We start from the raw sequence: 21,393 nt of genomic DNA, 5'->3' as shown, positions 1-21,393 counted from the left end.
AAGTTTTGGCAAGGATGTGGACAAAAGGGAACCCTCATGCATTGTTAATGAGAATGCAGATTGGTACAGCTAATCTAGTATGGATGGTCCTCAAAGTTAAAAATGTAACTGCCTTATAACTCTTTATCTCTTCTACTAAGGCTAGCCTAACAGTGTTCTTCAGGAGAATGAACCTGAGCATTGAGCAACACCATCATGATTTTCAATAAGATCATTAACTTTTTTACTGTCTCAATGTAATGTGATCTTTAATGGTTCATTTGCTTTTGTCCCCACCCATGTAGTAAGATCCCCACTTCATTCTGTCCCTTTATCCTGCCAGCCCTAACTCAGTCCCAGTTCCTCCGAGCTAAACCACTGTTTAGGTATGTAGCTGCTTGCCTTTATCCTAGGAACACACTGACTCACTTGTTTCCTGTAATTCCATTCTAAGAAAATTTAATGACCATTAAATGTGACTTAGAAGGTGAAGTTCAAGTACTAGAGACTGTGGTCTATAAAAGTCATCATTCATCTACTGCCCCACACTTGGATCTCTGTTGAGATTAGTTAGAACCTGCAGAAGAAGATAAACTTATCTCATTATCTGGATGTAATGAATTATAAAAACTTTGCCTGTTCTCCAACATGAAGCCAAAGATAGAAAGTTGGGAGTTCTTTCTCTCAAGACATTAAAATAAATTCTCGGCTCTTCTGCAGAGGGCAACTTCCGGGAGCCAGAGAGCTCCTTCCAAGACTATATATATATTTTTAGTTTAAGAGTGATGTCCGTCTAACTTCATAGAAGGAAGGGAAGGAGGGAGGAAAGGAAACTAGATTTAAATACCATATTTTCTGGCGTATAAAACGACCCCCTAATATATTTTTTTTTTTTTTACAGTTAAAACATAGGTTTAGGCCTATATTCGCTGAATAAGCCTACCCCCCACTTCCAAGGCAACACCAGTTCTTTTTTAAATTAAATTTTTAATGAATGACATTTTTCGAACAAACCGTAATATACCATACATTGATACGATAAATGGAAAGTCTCTTCACAAATGGCAATGCCATGAACTTGACCGAGAAACAAGAAATCCAAAAGAGAACATTAACAATGATGGCATCATCTGGAAAGAAAATTACATGAAGAACTTGCAGAAAACACTTGTTTGTGACTGACTCGGATGATAAGAGGTTTTTCTAGGCAGAGGAGCATTGTGAGCTTAAAATCCTTCAAAATCCTCATCATGTTCTTCTTCTGACATCATAAGTTCATCAATGACCTCTTGTGGTACATTTCTAAGACAGTCATCATATGGATCAAATTCTGAATCAGATGGTGTGGCCTCAGCTTCAGCTTCCCCTTCATCTTGCCACAAGAAGTCATCCTCCATACCGTCCAAAGAATTTGATATGCCACACTTCTTGAAAGACCTGAAGAAACAGTAGTTTCTTCAGTAATATCATTCCAGGCTTTTATGACAAAGTTACACAAAACATCCAATTGTGGCACACGCATGTTTCCTCCTTTTGTGAATAGTAACTTTTCGCCGCTAACCATCCACTGTTCTCTAATGCGATCTTTAAATGGCTTGTTTAGGCACACATCCAGTGACTCTACCAATGATGTCAATCCTCCAGGAATAACTGCCACATCTGTGTTTATTCTTGCCAGCCTGTTCTTTGTGCTGGTAGTTAAATGAGCCCTGAACATATCCCACACCAGTAGGCTACATTCTTGACGAAGTCCACCTGGTCGCCTACTCCATATATTATCAAGCCATAGCTTTACCCCTTCTTCATCCATCCATCCTTTTTCATTCACATGTACAAAAACTCCAACAGAGAACTTGATTTTCGGCATTGTTTTTCTTTTAAAAACAATCATTGGCCTTAGTTTGGCACCATCAGCTGTACATGCTAGTGCCACTGTAAAACTGGACTTCTCATGTCCTGTTGTCTTAATTAACACTGTTTTTGTACCTTTTGGATTAACAGTTTTATTTTCAACCATATTGAAATTCATAGGAGTTTCATCCATATTTCTGATCTGACTTAATATATAGCCATGTTTCTTGCACTGTTGTATTACATATTGATGGAAAAGACTTACTTTGCCATCAAGATCTGCAGGTAACTTTTGTGCAATTTTGGTTTTTTGCCTCAGTATCAGATTGTGCCTTTCCAAGAACCTAGTACTCCAGGATACAGTGGCCTTAAATCCTTTGCTGTTACCTGGGTTAGATTTGGCCCACTGAAGTGCAAACATACGTATTTTGTTTCATGTCACTACATAACCATTTTGACGATGCTCAAGAACCATGTCTGCTACATGCTTTTCGAGTTCTGGCCAATAAGGAGTGCCTCTTCTTAATGCACACTTACTCCTTGGCATACTCTTTAATGCATCTTCATTTGCTTTCCAGTCTCGGACCATCTTTTCTGTTACTCCATATTGTCTTGCCGCAGCACAGTTGTGTTCCTTGGCAAAGTTTACAACTTTCAGTTTGAAACTGGCTTCAAATTTCCTTCTTGCTGGAGCCATGATGGGTTCTTTTCTACCAGCCATTTGTTGTACACCCACTAATCTTTTAGGCCGGGGTTATACAGTACTGTAGCTTCAGCTACACACAGAATGTTCTATTACGGTACCTTTCAACTCACTGTATGTGTCCTGATACAGCAGCTCTGGCTACACAGAACGTTCCTGTGCTGCAACTGTATGTACCACGGTGAGCCAATCACAACAAGCAAAGGTTCAAAGGTTATAATAGACCGCCTCTCTGACTCTGGCCAATCTGAGCAGGCTTTTTACTAGAACATAGTGTAGCTTCGGGTACAGAACATGTATAATTTGCATGCATAAAAAGCCTGTTTGGATTGGCTGAGTTAGAGAAGCGGTCCGAGCAGCCTTGCAGTGATTGGTGCGGGATCGAGTTGGAAAATTCGTTTAACGGCATATCCACATGATTTTCGGGATTGAGTTGGAAAATTTGTTTAGCGGCATATCGAGATGTTTTTTCGGGATATAATCGGCGTATAAGACGACCCACGATTTTCGGTTGACTTTTTTTCGTTTCAAAAGTTGTCTTATATGCCGGAAAATATGGTATGTGTGAAGAGAAGATCTTCAAGATTCTTCTCTCAAGTAATATGCTGTCTGAGTTCTGATGCATGTTTATTTAAGATCTCCAACTCCCAACTACAAGTCATTTTATAATTTTTAAAAAAATATGTTTTTATTGCTTTTTGATAGAGAGGAAAAAAGAGGGAGAGAGAGAGAGGAAAAAAAAAAACAACACATATCAGTTTGCTGTTTTCTGCACATCCCCTTACTAAGGGTCAAGCTTGAACCTGGGCATGTACCCTGACCTGGAACCCAGCCCGTGACTTCTAGGTGCATGGGATGACACCCAACCGCCTGAGCCACACCAGCCAGGACCTACAAGGCCTTTTACAAGAAAGAAAATATATTTGATTAAGCATATTTACATAGGAAGACTAACACTAAAAATAAAAGAGGGAATTTTACTGGGCTAAAAATATGTATAGACATATGTAGCAATTGTCTTTGATAATTCCTGTAACCTTAATTGTTGATATTTAGAAATTCTCAACAACTGACCCAGAGACTGCCCTGGCTCTCCCTGAAAGTGGGCCATGCAGGAGTTATTTCAGCGCTGGGTGCCTTCAAGTTCATTTTTATCTGAACAGGACCTGAGCCTCTCGTATATCTACTCCCAACTCAAGGTATCTCCCTTCATTCTTCCCTCTTTCTTTAATCACTTCTACTGTGATACATATTTTACATCCAGCCAATATTAAGGAGTTTCATCAATTCAGCACTCAAATTCAATTTTCTGACTCTGAGAATAACTCAGGGCCTCTCTCCTTTCTGTTTTGTTCTTTTTACAATTCATCAGGAGGAATCTTCCCAAATTTCTTGTATCTGTTCACCCATTTCCTTTTTCGTCCAGCAGGGGGCAGTAACATTATATTTATTTATTTTTCTTCCTCAACACTACCTATGAGGATAAAACCAGCTGTCATTAATGATTACCTTTATCTTAAGGGACGCCCTGGTGGGATAAGACTATTTCAGGGTTTGATAGGTCAAACGAGAAAGCAGGAGCTTATGGGTGCTATATATAAAATACATAAAGGTGAAGAGGTGATCCTCAAATAGCACAGCTATAATAGTCAAAAATCCAAAACCCCAGATCAGCAGGACGTAAGCAAGAATTTTATTGAACGTCAACTGTGGATCCACTTGAACTAAAGCAAAAGGAGCAGAGGAAGGGGAAATGGACTCCTGAGATTAATCTTGGAGACTCAGAATCAAACCTAAAGACTTTTCTATAGAAACAAAATGAGGAACAGAGAAGAGAGAGGCTAGTACTGCAGCAGTGCCCCCAAATGTTTAGCTAATATACCAAAGCATGTAAAGAATTGCCAATCTGAGTTTTCGGTTCTGACAAGATTGATGTTGCAGTCAAAATAATGAATGGAGCCTAAATAGAGAAGGTTGGTAGAATCTGAATGCCAAATCAGGGAGAAATAAGACTGAGAAAGTTGTGGAATTACCACAGGATAATCACATTACATTTTTCTGTAATGTGATTTTTTTTTTTTACATGTATCATTTTACTGAGAAGCCAGTAAATGTCAGCTACTGCTTCAAGCCCTTCACATGTGTTATCTAAATGGGTTGTTGCCTCATTTAATCCTCAAAACGTGCTTCCCTATGCCCTCTGTGATGGAGCCATTCTGTTTACTGGGCATTCTTTTGAATGTTATCTCTTAGCTTTTCAGAGTTCTTTTTAGTCCATTCTTCAGAGTGCCCCTCAAACATCACTTCCTTTCCCAAGCTTCCTAACTAGGTCACATCCTCCTTTTTATAGTCTCTCAAAGCTCTGCAGTCCTCACCTTCACAGCTTGTAAAACCATTGCAATTTAATGTTTTGTGAAAGAGTGGAGACTTGAGTTAAGTAAACTAACCAAAGTTTCTAGCCTACTTTGGATGTGAGAAGTGAACAAAAACATTATTCCTTTGATGAGTAAAGGGATGTAGACAACACAACTATAGCAACAGGATGGCTATGGAAGCCAGCAAAGTTGCAGGGACTGTGTTTGTCACTCAATGACTTCCTCAAAACTTCTTGCTTAGCTGTGCCCATGGCTCTCAGGTTCCTCTGCTATGTGGCCCTTTACCTTCTGCAGATAAGTAAGTCAAGACACAGATTTCTGTAAAATCAGAAAGGAACATTTCCCCTGATCAGGGTTTGCACCTGGATCCAGCATCAAGGCCATCCTGGACTCTGTTGACAATGTTTGTCTCCTTCTTTCAGGCCCCATTAATGCTGATGTCTCCCAGACCCCAAGACATTGTGTTACAGGGATAGGAAAGTCGATTACTCTGGAATCTTCTCAAACCATGGGCCACGACAAAATGTACTGGTATCACCAAGACCCGGGAATGGAACTACAGCTAGTGCATTACTCATATGGTGTTAATAGCAGAGAAAGGAGAGTTGCCCTCTGAGTCCACTGTCTCCAGAATAAGGAAGGAACATTTTTCTCTAAGGCTAGTGTCCATCAGCCCTTCACACTCATCTTGGTACCTCTGTACCAGCAGCCACACAACTTTACATGGACACCTACAGCCTGCACACAAAGGGCAGTCACACAGGTGAGAAAGTTCCACCATCATAAACTTAAACTACAGAAGCAGCTGTGAATCTTCCCAGACTCCTCGGCCCTGAGGGGCCAGTGTGGTCTGAGCAAGTATGAGCAGAAAACTAACCCGGGTAAATCACTCTCTCTGAAGTTGGGGAACACTGAGCCCACACTGATTTCTCTCCTGTATCTAACTATAGTGTCTAGTTGAGGCTTACACAATCATATCCTTCAAGATAGGTGTGACATTATTTGACAGTTGGCTATCTGCAGGAAAACTTGCAAACTGAGAAGCAGAAGTTCTTTTGGCTTTCTCTGGTCAATGGTTTCTTCCTCATGTACATCTATTTACTTCATGTACACTGTCTAAGTCCCAAGCCCAATCCCTCTTCCCACAGCTTGGAATAATAGAGAGACCAGAACTGATCGCTTTCAGTACTCTACTTTAAACCAATGGAATTTTAACTAAATCAACATGAGGCAGAAACAGTGGTTGCAAGAAAACTCCCCTCTCTTCAGACTTGGATCTCTAGAGATTCCCCTAATCACTGGGAAGCTATTTCACAGATTGATGATTCTGTGAATACATTGAATCTTGGAGATGCTGTCTCCATCTGCAGGAGACCAGAACTTCAAGCTCGAGTAGGCAAAGGTCAAAAGTGCAGCCATCAGCTAGGGCAGTGGTTGGCAAACTCATTAGTCAACAGAGCCAAATATCAGCAATATAACAATTGAAATTTCTTTATGAGAGCCAAAAACTGATTTCTGCACATGATCCATGAAGTTTCAATTGCACTGTACGTGCGCCAGCAGGTGGTATTTTGTGGAGGAGCCAGAGCTGCATATGGCTCGAGAGCCGCATTTTGCCAACCACTGAGCTAGGGTGCTTACGTCTCCCGAGAAGAGGTGAGTGCTGGGCTCACATGTGAAACCTATATCTTGAGGCTTCCATAGAGTAAAGCCAGTCAGAGTCTTTACTTGGCTTAAACTCTTCATCCTGTTTTTAGCTATTATGTAAATACTAGAGGCCTAGCGAGGGACTGAAATCACATGAGGAGGTGCCCCATCTCCCACTGTGCAAGGAGGCACCCCGTGGGGGGCTGGGACCTGCACCTGACCTGCACAGCACCGGCTGCCACATTGTGCTCGTAGCATGGCCTTGCTGCAGTGTGGTGTCTGCTGGGATGGGGCAGGCACTCCTGTGTGTTGTCTCCACTCCGGCCTGCCCCCAGCCCCAGCTCCCCCCTACTCTCCCTCAGCAGCACGCAATCCCCTCCAGCCCATCTGCATGCTCAGCTCCTCCTAAGCAGTTGTGATGCAGCCTCCTCCTGAGCAGTTGTGACACCCGGCTAATTAGCCCTGTTTATCTATATATAGACTAGAGGCCTGATGCACAAAATTTGTGCAAGAGTAGGCCCTTCTTCCTCTGGCTGCCAGCACCGGCTTCCCTCTGGCACCCAGGACCCGGGCTTCTCTCACAGCCCTGGCTTCGTCCTAAAGGTCATCTGGAAGGACACTGATCTAATTAGCATATTATACTTTTATTATTATAGATTCCATAGAATATGAATTAGACTTATTTGGCCATGTTCCAGTACTTCCAAGCTACTTAATCTCTACTAAAGATAATTTCCTAGTCCATAAAATGGGCTCAATAATATGTGGCTCCCATTGGGTTTTATTTAGTAGAGAAAATGTATGTGGGTTGCCTAAAATAATTCCCAGCACAAAAATTAGACTCAATAATAAAAGATGAAGTTAACAGTAATAATATTGGTAGCAATACTACTAATTAACCATTTTGAAAACTAAACCTTAATAAGTGATTGCTTTGTATTAGGCATTGTTATAACCACTGAACGTATTAACTTATTTAATCCTCACAGCAACTCTGTTAAGTTTATCCTTTTATTGGCACAAATCAGATAGTAAAATTGAGCCCAAAACAGTTCATTTACTTGCTTAAGATGACAGTAAGTAACAGAACCAGTATTCAAATCCATACAGTCTCCCTCTAAAGCCTCCTGTGTAAACTACTACCCTAGTGACAAGGGTAGTTGTTAAGGAATGTCGGAGATGTCATGAAGAACTAAGGCTGTTTCAGAAAGAATGCAAAGGAACAGCATGCATAAACCCAAAGAATAATTGGTTTTCCCCATACGAATGGTCCAGGAAAGTCATGTGATTTCTGGTGCTCTGTGAAGGGAAGAAAAGACTCCATCTGTGCAGGGTTGGGACATTGGGTGTGGACAGAGACAGTGACATCACAGGCTGACAAGAGCTGGTAAAAGACCATTTCTTTTCCCATCCTTCCATGGGGATCGGCTCCTCTGAAAAATAGCCTTCTTATCTCCTCAGTGAATGAGATCATACAACACAAGAAAAATTAGACCCTGGGTTTCTAGGCCCCAGCATGACTTGTGTGCATGTTTTATGTCCAAATCATTGGGCTTCCAGGTGACACTGCTTGTAACTTCCACACTCTTCTCCCCAGGTCACCTGGATGCCAGAGCTTTTCAGAATCTAGAGACCTAGAGAAGTAGAGAGTGAAAGGCTTTTTAAAAAATGTCATTAGGACTTTGGTCATGACAGAATATTCTGCTGTGACTAAGTACCAGGTTGGGACCATAGTTGACCCACTGCTCACTGGCTCTACTGCAAAGCATTCCCTGATGAGGGCAGTCTCCAAGCAGAAGGAAGAGGGTTTCTCCCTGGTCCTGGAGACATCTTTGCACTTCCATGCTAGCAGTTATCTATGACAGCCACATCCTGGAGGACAAAAAAAAAAATCTGCCTAGAAATAATGTTAAATAGTAGAAAGCCATATCAATGACATTCGAACTTCAGTTCATCTGTGGTGACTAACATCTTTTAATTTCCATCAAATACATTTTTCCCCAAAACAGATGCTACAACTCCTTGCGTTAGCACTTGCCCATACCCAGTCCTATCTGGTGGAACCTCTGCTCAGACAGATCCAAACGGTCTCTGCACACGTTCTAGGCACCTACCAGACTCTCCTAAGTTTCTACCCTGTTTCCCCGAAAATAAGACAGTGTCTTATATTAATTTTTGCTCCCAAAGATGCGGTAGGTCTTATTTTCAGGGGATGTCTTATTTGTCCATGAAGAAGAATACGGTACACATTTATTGTTAAATGAAAATAAAACAAATTTATTACCTGTATACAGTACGGTAGTACAGTAGTTGTCAACACAAACCAGACAAACTGTGAATCCTACAGTATCAAGAATTTACTCATTTATTCAATGACAATATCATGTCATCATCTTCTGGAACATCATCATAACAATCCAATTTCTGAATTTCCTGGTGAATTTCTTATGACTGCATTTCTTTCAGAATCAGTGGACCAAATCTCTCATGTTTAGCCTAGGGGTGGGGGCCTTATTTTTGGGGGGATGCCTTATATTTCACTCAGAAGGAAACCTGTAAGTAGGTCTTATTTTTGGAGGATGTCTTATTTTCGGGGAAACACGGTATGTATCCGGTTGCTCCATTCTGCTTCACTCCCTTAAGAATCAACCCTCTGAAAGAGAAATGGAAAAATGCAGAGATTGGGTGGCACTCATGGAAATGAATGGTATTAGGCTGGCTAAAGAGATGAAAGTACTTTTAGAAGGGAATTTGAAGTTGGGTAAAGAGATAAAATGGAAAGAGTTCCAGGTGTTTAGATAAGACACGCAGTGTCCATAAACACTACTTAATTTACCATGATAGTCTCATTAAAAATGCAAAAGATGCAAACACACCATATCAAAAAAAGATAAGTCTTATAAGGGAAATTAAAAATTCATAGAGGAAAGGCCCAGCCAACTGTGGCTCAATGGCTGAGTGTCCAACCAGGAACCCCGAAGTCACTGGTTTGATTCCCAATCAGAGCATTTGCCCGTTTCAGGCTCAATACCCGGTAGTGGGCATGCAGGAGACAGCCAATCAATGTTTCTCTCTCATCATTAATGTTTCTATCTCTCCCTCCCCTTTCCTCTCTGAAATCAATATATATATTTAAAAGAAAATTAACAGAGGCAAAAAACAGCCATGCTAATTCTTCAAGAAAACAAACAACACAACAATCACGTGGCCTAAATAGATGACACCACCACATTCTGTTAAGTCTGAGATGCTTTCACTTCTCTTCCGAAGCAGTGAGGGAGGGGTGTGTGGTTCCTGGCCAGGGGTAGATGACAAGTGTTGGTGTCAGAGACTCAACTCCTCACAGTCGCAGACAGCATTTCATCCAACGCTGCCATGAGCAACAGGTTGTTCTGCTGTGTTGTCGTTTGTCTCATCCGAGTAGGTGAGCACTGGGCACAGGTGAGGGACCCTGTCACTGGCTTCCCAGGCTCCAACAACAAAATGTTACTGCAGGGCTGCAGTATCTGTGTCCACTCTCCAGGGTCTACCTTTATTTGATCACCCTTTGTTCTTCCACAGGCCTCCAGGATGCTGTAGTCACACAGTTTTCAAGACATAGGATCTTGGGGACAAAAAAGGAATTAACTCTACAGTGCTCACAGAATATGAATCATTTTTCAATGTACTGGTATCGCCAAGACCCGGGTTATGGACTGCAGCTGATCTACTACTCAAATGGTGCCAACACCATTGCAAAAGGAGATGTCCACGAGGGGTACCGTGTCTCTCGAAGTGAATTGAAATACTTCCCCCTGACCTTGGAGTCTGCCAGCACCAACCAGACATCTGTGTACTTCTGTGCCAGCAGTGACTACACAGCGCTTCACAGCCACATCCTCTCTGCACAAAATACAGGCAAAGCAAAGAGGGAGGGGACACTGCCCTCAAGATTCCTGAACCCAAGATTCCACACGAGATTGCACTGAAGTCCTAACTATTCCTTACACATCTTTTCCCATCCTTGTCTCCTCTAAGACGTTTCCTATTGGAATCAAAGTATCTGACTCTGGTTGATATTTCACTAGGCTAGAGAGTCTTAACCCAAATGGATATTTTCTAAGGCAAACTTCAGTTTCCAGTTACAGATGTGGGAAAATTTTGATTGAATTGAATTCTTATCAAATAAAGAAAAAATTAACCCTTAATTTTGAAAAGATCTTCAGAGATTCTTCAATGGAGTCTCTCAATGACTGATTCATATTGTACAGGAAAACAGGTATTGTGGCAGGACTTCCTCAGATGGGGAATCTGGATCAAGAACAAGAGGAAGCAGAGGGAAGAGGGGAATAAAAGATTTACAGACAGTATGTGGAGGAAAAAATTAGTAAGATTAAAACAACACCAACTGATTACCTCACAGTCCTGCACGTCAAAAGTATAGGATGTGGGGGAGGGACGGGGGTCATGGGGGAGTCTCTGCTTAGGGTCTCATGTGATTGCTTTCTCTTTTAAAGCCCAGCCCCTCCTCCTGGTTCATTCCCATTATTGGCAGACTTCAGTTCTTTGTGGTGGTAGGACTTAAGATCCTGTTTCCTTGTTGGCTATCACTGGGCATTTCTCTTAGTTCCCTGCAGTCTCTTTCTAGTCCCCTCCATCTTCAAAGCCAGAAATGCTCATTAAAATCTTATGCTTCGAAGAGCTCTCTGGCCTCTCTACAGGGATCATGAGATTAGAGTAGACCTATCTGGATAACTAATTTTTGTCAAAAAATATAACATAATCCCAGGAGTGATACCATATTCATAAGTTCCACCTCTACTCAAAAAAGGAGGGGATTATACATTGGGCAAGGATCATTGGGGACCTTTATAGAATTCTGTCTTCCACAGCAATGGAGAAGAAAGGCAAGAAAATCAGGACACCAGAGAGCTGAGCCCCTCTGCACAAGCAGTTGATCAATGCAGCTATAGTCTCTGCACTAAAATGGCAAACCCAAAGAGTGCAGTGACCTTGTCCTCATGAGCAATGTGCCATCTCTGACCCTTCTTCCATGCTCACATCTCCTCTAAACACAGCTGGGAAGGGTTCTACACTTTTAAGGACCCATGTGATTAGATTGGGCACAACTGGATAATCCAGAATACTCTCCCCAGCTCAAGGTCATCTGACTAACAACCTTAACTACATCCACAACCTTAATTCCCTTTGGCAATCTAAACAGTCTCAGGTTGTGGGGATTAGGACTTCAACACCTCTAAAGGGACAATATTCTGCCTACCATAGTATTATTCCACTAGAGGGTGCTAAGAGATCCTTTAATATAAATATTATATTTCAGATAATGATGAAAGAGGAAGTTTGATAAAAATGAACATTGTGAGAATATACATTCTTCTCAAGTGCACACAGGACATTTTCAAAGGTAGACCACATATTAGGAACAGGCAAAGTCTCTTCAGACTCAAGAAGATAGAAATCATATTAAGAATCTTCTCAGATCACAATGGCATAAAATTAGATATCAACTACAATAAAAACAATGAAAAAAAATCAAATACTTGGAGGCTAGCATGATATTAAACAATGATTGGGTTAACAAAGAGATCAAAAAGAAATAAAAAGCATCTAGGAAACAAGTGACAATGACAACACAATAATCCAAAATCTCTAGGACACAGTGAAAGCAGTCCTGAGGGGGAAGTTTATAGCTCTACCAGCCTACCTCAAAAAACAACAAACAAACAAAAACCCACAACAACAAGAAAAAAATAGTAATAAATTATCTAACCCTGTAACTTAAAGAATTAGAAAGAGAGCAACAAGAAAACCCCAGAGTAAGCAGAAAGAAGAAAATAATAAAGATCATTGTAGAAATAAATGACACAGAGATGGAAAAAAAAAAAAACCCACAAAAGATCAATAAAACCAAAGCTCATTCTTTGAAAGGATAAACAAGATTGATGAAATTGTATACCTATGAATGAGTACAGTGGGGTGGTGGTGGTGGTGGTGGTAAGGGCAGAGGGTGGGTTGGAAACCGGGTGGAGGGGAGCTATGGGAGGGGGTGGGAGAAACAATTGTAATAATCTGAACAATAAAGATTTATTTAAAAAGATTGATGAACCTCTAGCCAAGTTCATCAAGGAACAAAGAGAGAGGACCCAAATAAATAAAATCAGAAATTAAAGTGGTGAAGTAACAACCGACCCCACAGATATACAAAGGATTGTAAATAAATAAATAAATACTATGAATAATTCTACTCCAACAAATGAAAACCTTGATGAAATGGACATATTCCTAGAAAAATACAAGCTTCTAAAACTCAATCAGGAGGAATCAAAAAACCTGAATACGCCAATAACTACTGATTAAATTGAAACAATAATAATAATAATAATAATAATAATAATCTTACAGCAAGCCTTGGCTGGATTGGCTCAGTGGATAGAGCATCAGCCTGTGGGGAAGTCAGAAAAAAAGCTGTGATACCCTTGGCCTCAAGCAAGGTCCCATGACTTGGATCCAGAGTAGTCTGGCTGCAACACAACATCCAGGGACAGGGACCTTCTATGTGGAGCCACATGGGGAGAAGGCAGAGAAGCAAAGCGGTGCCAAGAGCATACAGGGGAACTAAGTGTGCTGTATAAATGCCTTTCACCAGCCCCTTCAGGAGGAGAGGAGGAAAAGGAAGAAAGATTGCCTAAACTACAACTTGAGAAAAGCAGCTGTTGGCACTTATGACCAAGTCTAATCTGCTGATGAGGAAAGAGTCCCATCACACACACACACACACACACACACACACACACACACACACCAGTGAATAGACAGAGATGGGAAGATACATGGAATTTTTTTTTTCTGCAGAATAGAAATGAGGACTTCTACATATAAAAGTACAGCTTTGATGATAGTATGAGTCTCCTGTATTCACATTTCTGATACTCAAATATACCAACTTCCATTATAAAGCTGCAAAAGACAGAAACACTTGCCAAGCTTTATAAGAGCATACAGACACTGTCAAATGCTTAGAAACAAGCAGCCTCAAAGCAGAGCAGGGACAATGACAGTGACCACAAGCTTGCCCTCCCATGTTGGCTTGTATTGGTTGGCTGTGTTAAATGTCAAAGCTCTGAGAAAAGGGGAGTGGCTTCTCTCCTGAAAATGAAGGCCAGATGGAGACATTTCAGAAACCAGGCACAGCCCCCAGAGCTGGCAGACACCTGTGTGACGCTGACATGGGCCCTCAGCTCCTGGGCTGTGTCATGCTTTGTCTCCTGGGATCAGGTGAGTCCCAGGACACCTGGGCAACCCTTGGCCAAAGTTTACAGGTCTTAACTGGAGTCCCTTCCTAGAGGCAACAGCACAGGCACCCTCCTCGGCTATCTCTAGCTCTGTCTTCTTTCCTCACAGGTCCCACAGAAGCCGAAGTGACCCAGATCCCAAGACACCGCATCACAAAGACCAAAAAGAATTTGACATTGACTTGTTCTCAGAATATGAACCATGAAGCAATGTACTGGTATCGACAAGACCCACGGCTGGGTCTAAAGCTGATCTATTATTCAATTAATGTTGGTCATTTTGAAAAGGGAGAGGTTTCTGATGGCTACAATGTGTCTCGAAAAGAGAAGAAGAATTTCCCACTGACCCTGGAGTCAGCCAGCATCAGCCAGACCTCTCTGTATCTCTGTGCCAGCAGTCTAACCACAGCACTACATGGCCAGCTGCTCTCCACACAAAAAAGGCAGCCACAGAGTAAGGAGGCTCCTCCCTCAGGAGGCCCCACCCAACCAGGAGGGAAACCTTCCACCATCAGTGCCCATAGTGCCTCCCAAGCCCCCAGCTTCTGGGCCTCTGAGTGATGCAGACCCTCTGCAATGTGTCCTGCTCTCACTTGCTATACCAATGAGCTTGTCAAAGGTCAGGCAGGACAAGCTGACTGTGCTAGGGCTACAGCTGTAAGATTTCTGGACAAGGAATCTTACACACTCTGTCATCCTTTCTCCTTACTGACCTTCTCTGTTGCCCAAAGAACAGTCCATACCAATCCAATCACTCAACAAAATGTTGTCCCATATCATAGATCCTATTCCTGGATGTTTTGTCACCAGGGAAATAGCACATTCCACACCTAATCTGTGGCCACCTCCTCCACATTTCTAAATATTAAATTCTTTGCAAATTTTACTATTTTTTCTAACTTCACTGATAACATCATGGTCCAGCAAACTTCATCTCTCACGTGGATTCTTTAACCACCTTTTAAGTAGTCACCCTCCTTTCTAGTCTGTTGCTTGATCCAACCCACAAATTACTCCCTTGAGCTTCAAAGCCACCAGGGTCTTCCATTTACAAACTGAAGTCTCATGCTTATGTTACTTCACAAGCTTCTCAGCTCCCTCTACGATGTGGTGTTGGCATACCTGCCAACCATCCTAACGTGAACTTCCTCTTTCTACAGTTACCGCATCTGCCTTCCTTTCTACCAGATGTATTCCACCTCTCTCATGTGTCCAACTATGTCCTATGCTGACTCACTCCTGGCTCATCACCTGGGGTTCATTTTTCCTGGAGCACCCTTCCCTCCATATCTACCTGGAAACCTACTAATAACCATTCTTCTGTCTATGAATTGAGAAGTCATTTCCTCCAGGAAAATGTCCTTGAGTTTTTTACTGCTTTGGTTAGTTCCTCTGCTAGGTGCTTGTATGAAAGCCTGGACTTCTATCTTCATGGCAACTAATCCACTCAATTCTTTGTAATTTGAAATTTGCCCTAATAATAGACATTGAGGTTGATGAGAGCAGGGACCATGTCTATATTATTTACTTTTTTTTTTTTTTTAATCTTCACACTTACCAAAGTGCCCAAAGAAAGTAGTATTAAATGAATGAATGAATCAATATTTTCTTAGATCAGCTCCCCTGCCCCCCATCTCACTGGTCCAGAAGCTAAGCCCCCTGCAAAGTTTTCCCCATACAATTTGGGGAGAGTCCAGGGGCTTTCATGTGTGCATATAAATAAGACAAATTATGTTTCTAGTGAAACTTATTTTTCCTCTACTCCAGCCCCATGTTTACTCTGTGCCATATGTCACTCTGACAAGGTTGTTGTTACTTCTCTTGGGTACCACTGAACCATGTGATCCTTTTATTTTCCCAATCAGCCCTAAACTACCTGCTTGACACTGCCAAGGATTCTGTTCTGTACCGTTTTATTCACCAGGTAATATAATCTGGCAGATCCTATTGTTGCTCCCAGCAGGTTCCACCATCACATAAAGTGGCACACAACCACATGGACACATGCATACAAATATACACATGAAATGTTTAGGTTTCCCCCTGGGCATCCAGGAATCCAGGTCCTTTCCCCTCCTTTTAGGGGAAGCCATGATTTTCTCTCAGTTCTTTGTTGGGATTACTTACAAGTTCCTTGAACATTAAAAATAAATATGAAATATGTCCTTGGTTGAATAAACGTATAGAAGAGTAAAAGGGAATATCTAAGAATAAGAAAATAAAAGTATGGAACAGAAAACATATTCTAGATCTGGGATAAGCTAGGAGGACAAAACATCTCAGTTTTTAGATTAATATAAAGAAGGTAAAAAGAGAGCACAGGGTGGGCCGAATGAAGTGTATCTGGAGAAAAAGTTAAAGAGAAAAGGGGTTTGGATGTTACAGCCATTTCCCCTCTATGTCACAATCCTCAATGACAGATTGGCCTCAGTCATTCAAGGGGACTGAGCACAATTAATGTCAGTTCAGGAGAAGGAACACTCTGGCATAGCCCTCCCAAAAAAGACTTGTTGAGGTCAGAAGAGTCAGTAGAATGAATGTAAATGTGCAGGTTTGAGTAAATTTATAAAAGCAGTTTTGAGGTGTTTAGGGAGACACTAGAAATGATAATGCTTCATTCCGGCTATGGAAATAATTAGAAAATTTAATCACTCTACATTAATAAAAATTGGTGTGGTGTGATGCTGAATCAATAATGTACAAGGAGATAGAATTTTAAGCACTTGAGATTAATATAATATTGTATGTCAACTGTAATTGAAAAAAATTAATAAAAATTTAAAGTCTAAGAAGGCAACAAAAATACGAATATACTTCTATAGACCATATTTAAACAGAGGCCACCAGCTACTTTCATTCCGATTGACAAGTGGTACATTAAAATCCCTCCAGGTGCTATGGAAAAAATGGGCATGGCTCCCTCTTGACTTTGGGAGGTAGCTTTGAGCACAGACATATGGCAGAGATATTATGTCACAGGCTGGCTCACTGGCACCCAGATTTCATTTGAGTAACACCAAAGCTAACACAGACACCCCGCCATGAACTCACCTGCCATGAGCACTGGGGCTTCTATCTGATCTTTAGCCCTTTAGCTCCTTAGAATAGTGGTTCATGGGAACAAATAGGATGTCCTTGAACTTGGTATGCCACACCCCTACACTAAACCTTTCTCGGGTGGTTAGACATCGGTATCACACTTAAACTCTCTCTTCAGGTACCATTTCATTTCATACACAGTGTCTGAGGATGCTGAGGTCACTAAAATCCCAGCTAGTAAGTTTCAGGGTCAGAAAAGAAGGAGTCTCTGATGTGACCAAAATATGTACTATCACCTATAAGTGCAGATTCAGACAAGAGCCAGGAATGAGGCCACAATCAATTAGCCCGTTGGCATCAGGGGAACCGACAGATGGGAAGACTCAAAAATAGATGGCATCTTTTAAAGTAATACAGAGAATCCCTCCTAACCTGCAGACATATCTGCCAGTAGTTAACCCACAACACTGTACAGCCACTTCCTCTCTTCACAGAAAGGGCTGACACAAGGGGAGAAGTGGCTGTGTCTTCCTTAGCCCTGCCCCTACCAGGGGAAGCTACTGCCCTCACAGAAGCCTTTCTCTGCTCACCTCACTGGAGACAGTAGGAGTCCATCCCAGGACCTGGTGGAGGACAGCACCATAAATGGGCTGTCATGGTCTTCTTTCCCTTACTTCTCTCTGCTCTTTCACTAAGGCTTCCTCAGCCCAGACCCTTTACCAGAATTCACCTGATATCAATCCGACTTCCCTGGTACCACCTGCTGGAGGGTGATTCTCTCTACTTCAAACACACAGTGGTCCTCAGGGCCTCTGTCCAGGGCCCCACAGGCTTCCCAGTCCATTGCATTTGCCCATCCCCACCACCCTCACCAACAATAGCATTGTACTATCCAGTCCTACTTTAATTTCCATTCAAACTGCTTTTCTAATTTCAGGTCTTGTCCCTGAATTTCCCTTCTCAGGGTTCAACACCTTATTTTGAGTTATTTTATAACTGCATTTCACTCGTAACTGTCCCCTAATTACCTGGACCCCATCCGATTGTACACACTGTTTCCTCTGCCAGGTCCACCTGGCAAATTCATTCTTACCCTCCAGACCTCATGATTGTTTCCCAAGTTCCCCACGAGGTCTCTGGTCATGCACACAGGATGGCTAAGGTTTATGACACAGACCTGGTAAGGATACACAGCCAGATCATAAGGGAAAAGACATAGGCAGAGTGTGGAGGAATCTATATGAGATGTCCTACACTCCCTCCCTCCCATGAGGCCATACACTTTCACCCCAGCTATGACAATGCAATCACCTGTGTGCAATGTTAGTGCCCAGAGAAGCCCACCAGAGACTCAGCAACCAGATATTTTTGGTGGCTGGTTTTATGGGCTGAATTGCATCTCTTCAAAATTCATATGTTGAAGTTTTATGCCCCAGTACCTCAGGATGTAACTGTATTTGGAGATAAGGTCTTTAAACAAATAATTTATGTTAATGAGGTCATTGGAATGGGTCCTTTCCCAATATGCCTATTGTCTTTATAAAAAAGAAAAGAAAGAAAAAAGAAAAGGAAATTAGGACCCAGTCACGCACAGAAGGAAGATCATGTAACAACAAGCGGAGAAGATGGCTTTCTATAATTCAATTGGTTCCTCTGAAGAAACCAACCCTGTTAATGCCTTGATCTTGGGCTTCTAGACTTCAGAATAGTGAGAAAACAAATTTCTGGGTTTTGTCAACCACTTTGGAAGCATTAGCAAACAAACACAGGTGGTCACACAGGTACCATCTCCCTGACACATTCCAAAATTTCAGATTCAAAGAAGCAAATTGGGTGTTCAATATAAACCACATTGTGCCAGCAGCCTAGACACAACAAACTAAACAGTGGGGACACTACTGAAACCCAGATACCCAGATGCAATCCCAGAGCCGACCCTGCAAGAAGGTCCTTCTAAGATAGCTGTCTCAGGCCTGCTATGCTTTTTTCTACACACACACATACACACACACACACACACACACACACACACACCTATAAGGAAAAGGGATGGCTTTTGCTCTAACCCCTCTAAACTTTTTTAGAATCTGAGGATTGCTGAGGGATCATGAGTGTGGGCAGGACAATGACATCAGAGATGATCAGCCTGTAACTTAAGCCTCGAAGAAATACATTTGTGCCTCAAACCTGCCATGGGATTCAGGCTCCTCTGTGGTGTGGCCTTTTGTTTTCTGGGAGTAGGTGAGTCCAGGAAGTTGGTGGTGAACTCCTAACTTATTATTTCTAGACTCTGAATACAAAACTTTTTCTTCTTCAAGCTTCTTGATGACCTCTTTTGTCCTCCTTTCACAGGTCTCATGGATGCAGAAGTAACCCAAGTCCCAAGACATCTGATAAAAAGAAAGGGAGAGAAAGTTTCGATGAAATGTTCTCAGGATATGGACCATGAAAGAATGTTCTGGTATCGACAAGACCCAGCTATGGGGCTGCAGCTGCTCCACTTCTCATATGGGGTTGACAGTTATGAGAAAGGAGATTTCCCCAATGGGTACAGTGTCTCCAGGAAGAAGAAGGAGGGCTTCTCCCTGATCCTGGGGTCTGTCAGCACCAACCAGACATCTGTGTACCTCTGTGCCAGCAGTATATCCACAGCGCTGCACAACCACATCCTCTCTGCACAAAAAGGGCATGTGCCAGAGGGAAGTGACCTTAACTCTGGGCTGAGTTACCCTGGCTACTTAGAACAAATGTGGCCACTAGGTGGAACTAAGCCCATGGATGTACATCTTGGCTTGGAAAGTACAGGATATTTTTCATGCCCCATGCACTGTCATTTCCGAATTAGGGGCCATTCTGAAGTTAGTCTGCCCAGACTTGTGTATTATCCCCAATCTAAATTCATGAGACTCTACTCCAGTCAAGAGGGAACATCCTCACACATATTTAATGGAAAAAGCTCTGTTCTATCATTTTTTACCAATTTTTCTCTCCTTGTCTTATTGTCCCCCTTACTGTCATTTGCCACTTAGCTCCATGTCTTTGCTCTTAATCAATGTTTCACTAGGGGGCATCACACAAGCTAAACTCCTTCTTCAGATAAATTTTATTCTCCTTATGTTGATTTAAGAGAAAGCGTGTAGAATTTGAATTCTCTTCATTCAATCTAAAAATAGAACAACTCTAATAAAAAGCAATCTTTCTCCAGGTTTACTAAGTGGTCACTAATGTTTACTAAAAAATTCTAAACAGGTAAGGAATAAATTCTATTGCAGAGGTTATAAAAATTAGGTTACATCTGTATACATGATCATCTGGAAAAGTGTCTGTGTATTTTAAAATATATATTTTATTAATTTCAGAGAGGAAGGGTGAGAAAGATAAAAACATCAATGATGAGAGAGAATCATCCATCAACTGCCTCCTGCACAACCCCCTTAGGGAATTGAGTAAACCATGACCTTCTGGTTTATAGGTCACACTCAATCACTAGCCACTCCAGCCAGGCATTTCTGTGCATTTTAAAGAATGAAACATCTATCCTGTCTGTAAATAATAATTGAGTCCTTTGGGAATATAAGAGAAAGACTTTGCTTGGAGTGATAGATACACAATGCAGAGTGCAGATGATGTTTTGTTGAGTTATACACTTGAAGCCTGTATGGTTTTGCAAACCAATGTCACCCCAAGAAATTCAGTAAAAGAATAAACATAGTAAAAAATTATAACTTCAAAAAAATATTAGAAAGCTTGATAGATTTGACAGGTGTGTGCATTTGTCAAAATTTATTTAATGGTACTTAAGAGTTGTGTCTTTTACTATACGCAAATTTACCTTAAGAAAGAACCATGAATAAATATTGAACGCTAGTTAATTATATGCATGCTAAAGTGTTTAGAAGTGAAGTATGCCTTCAACTCATTTTTAAGTGTATCCAAAATGTACATGGGTTGATGGTTAGTTTTATGATAAAGCAATAAGTAGCTTTATCAAGGTGGTAAAATCTAAGTGGTGGGCACATGAATGTTCAATATAGAGATTTGAAAATTCTCAATAAAATGGGAAATAATAATGAGGCAAATATGTATATTCTGATATAAACTATGCTTTTAAATGTATTTCTAAGAATACATTGTAATAAAATAAACAGCAGGTACAGGAAAACCAATCAGATACTTGTAAATTTGAGTAAGTCAAGAATATTTCTTATAACAGATACAACACTTATTGACCAGTTGCTTCTGGGGAAGGTACCTTATTTTTTGCTCTGTTTTGTGTTTTTTGAAATTTTAACTACATGCATGTATTAATTCAATAAATAAATACATTAAAATTATATGATAATGGTAACCATGACACCCCTGAAAGAAAAGTCTAGAGACACAAGTGCTGATGGAAGACAATGAAAAGAGAGAAGAATGTGTTTTCTGTTGTTTTATAAAAGTGAGAATACCTTTTATAATCTAAAACTGAGGGGGGAAAGATTTGAAATTCTTTAAAGAATAAGAG

At 41.3% G+C, this 21,393-nt stretch overlaps 1 gene segment (V, D, J or C); it reads left to right on the top strand.

Moving 5' to 3' along the window:
• Window positions 1-19,044: 19,044 nt before the first annotated feature.
• Window positions 19,045-21,393, top strand: part of LOC311629492 (T cell receptor beta constant 1-like) — a 36,657-nt gene continuing 34,308 nt past the window's right edge. Inside the window, exons 1-2 of the C gene segment in view lie at window positions 19,045-19,127; window positions 19,239-19,526.

This window comes from Pipistrellus hanaki (genome assembly GCF_964339955.1).
Source record: "Pipistrellus hanaki genome assembly, chromosome: 10".
Lineage (NCBI taxonomy): Eukaryota > Metazoa > Chordata > Mammalia > Chiroptera > Vespertilionidae > Pipistrellus > Pipistrellus hanaki.
The sequence above is the reverse complement of the archived record's forward strand: the minus strand, read 5'-3'. Positions and strand labels throughout refer to the sequence as shown.